The sequence below is a fragment of the Rhodnius prolixus genome, unplaced genomic scaffold (assembly GCF_049639745.1).
Source record: "Rhodnius prolixus isolate KJV_2025 unplaced genomic scaffold, Rpr scaffold_3, whole genome shotgun sequence".
NCBI classification, from domain to species: domain Eukaryota; kingdom Metazoa; phylum Arthropoda; class Insecta; order Hemiptera; family Reduviidae; genus Rhodnius; species Rhodnius prolixus.
This window is the reverse complement of record NW_027411603.1, coordinates 11,294,436-11,297,175: the sequence shown is the minus strand read 5'-3', so window position 1 is coordinate 11,297,175 and position 2,740 is coordinate 11,294,436.

Sequence of the window (2,740 nt, the reverse complement as noted above, 5' to 3'; positions counted from 1 at the left end):
GGCGAATATTTTTTTTTGTTTCTCATTGAGATTTTAGATTTTATTTTTTGTTTACATGAGAAAGTAATGCGAAATTGTCGAGCATGATAAATTGAAGTTTTATGATTATTCCTTTTAGTTCAATCATTTTGGGAACTGTAAAACGAGAGTATTTACAACATAAATATATATATAAAAGGTTAAAAGGATGGTTTACAGGGACAAATGCACAATTTAAGTAAAATTTAATCATAAAAGTTTTATAGTTGAAGATAAGATCGGTGGAGATTAATATTATATATTTTAGAGTATTGTTCCTGGAATTTGAGATGCTTAAAGAATTCTGAGATGTTTTCCTAAATAAATTAATATGGATGCAGATCTTGTGGAGATTCTTATTGCTTCTCCTTGAAGCAAAGCTACTGAGTTGATCTTATCGACTAGATTTTACACAAATTTCTGCCTTAAACTAAAACATATGTTTGTAATCAATGCGATGGACCACCTATTGCCCATCTCTGTATTAAATTGTGATAAAATATTCCATACAAAGTCTTAAGGTTAGATTCATTAAAAATCATGCTGATCATTTCTTTGAATTGCTAGATACAACATGTATAATGAATTAAATATATATATAACTAACTGTAGATAATTAATATAAGGAGTATAGTTAATTGTAAGAATTGATTATCGAAGAGGAAGGCGATATATAAGGTGGCCCCACCCGGTGTAAGTAGATATCAGCCACTGTATATGGGCCGTGCGCACACTTTAATTCTTGCATAACGGTACACAGATATATATACTATATACTTCTTCTCATTTTAACATGGAAGTTTATGTATACGTGACCAGTGTTCATTATTTCTTCTACGTTTGAAGTTAATATCCATCTCCGTGGTAATAGTACTTGTTATAATAGTAGTGAGTACAATGTATTATACAAACAACACATACAACTTGTACATATATATATAAACACAACATACACAGATCGGTATGTAGAGAATATTCTATACAAATCTCTATGGTACATTGCAATGACATTAACATCTACTGAACGAGTTATGTCAGTTAATGTCACAACTTTATGCATTATAATCTATAAACTGAACATTCATTCAAATGCATCTAAACATATTACGAACGTACTATTAAAGTTTTATCTTGTCCTATGCACTTTACATTATATTTATGCATTTTTATGAGGAATTATGTATTTATTTTTCTTACTATTAATTGTAATCTGCTGGTTTCTATTGTTATTTTTCATTTACGCAAAATAAATATTGGCCAATGTACGACCTTTTTTTCTTTTTTTTAAGGTTTATAAACTTCAAGTGGATTGAATTGGTGAGACAGCACCAATCTCACGGACAAGTGGTTAAAGGAGTCAGGGCCTCCATTGCACCACTTACAACTACCAGAAGAGGTCTTGAGACAAATTGTCATGAACTTAATACTTGCCCTATTTCACTAGCAAAGCTTGCCCCCCTTTCGTAGTGGTCTAATATACATCTAAATAGATGTAAATTAGGAAGATCATTACTCAAGTGTGCCCTGTGACGGCCGCGGTAAGGGTTAAGAATAGACCTTCATTGCATCCATCCAAACTATTTTTGCTTCTATCATTTTGCCCTGAATTCCCTAGCACTTGAGTCATTCACCAGCTACACACACACACACACCCAAAGCACAATTTAAATGGTACTTTAAAAAGCATTAAACGTCTAATAGATAACATAGATTCCCATTGGCCCCTAACTAACCCTGATCTTTAACCCTAGATATATATACTTTTTTTTCTTACTTACCTACATCCTTCTAGTACCCTTTGAAGGGCATCTCTGTTCAGCACTCACCTGGTCTACTTAGTTAGGCTATCCTTTCTTATCATCAGTTAGATCATTAGAGATTAATGGATTTCGCAGACCCTTCCCAAGCAAGTACTTCTCAAACTTCTTTGTAGTGATACAATTAAAAAGTAAGCACAGGAGAAATAGACCACTGCTTTAACTGATTTTTTTTATCCTGGAGAGAGGGGAATAATGCTGTGAGTGGTTTGAGATAATTTATTTTAAGTGAGTGACTGCACAATGTGATACAGAAACTATATATATATTTTTTTTTACAACCAACAATCACAACTGATGAATTACAAAAAAAGAAGTTTTACTTGTTATAATTGAAATTTATTGCATTACAACTGTCAGCAGGTGGTGGTGTCGAAGGCAAAATAAATATAATTCCCAGGATAGCTGATTGGCTCTGATCTATAATCAATTATTACAACTAGTTTGAATAAAGTTTTGAAAATATGAAGTACCTAGAAAAAAATAAATAAATAAAAACAGAACAAGATCAGCTGTTTGTTTAAAGAATTTGCTGATAAGCCGAGATTAGCTGGACCATATATCTAGCAGATAAGCTTCATTAAATTTTTTTAGAAGGAACAATCCGACTTCTAAATTCTATCGGAAAACTGGTAAATTCTCTAGGAGCAGGCCAAATGGGAAAGATTTAGCCGGAATCTCTAATGAGAGATTGGAGACAGAACATTCGAGGAAGATGTTTGGGATTGGAGTAAGAATGGGTGGCGGATATGCTGCGCTAAGTGGCCATCCAAATAATCTGCCGGTAGAGGATACCTAGGAGTTCTATAGAGAGCCTAGATTACCGCAGTTGTTGAGGTGGGATGTGTTCTCCTAATTTGGGGTCATTTTTTTGGAATATCTATGTGTCAAGGGTGATTATACCT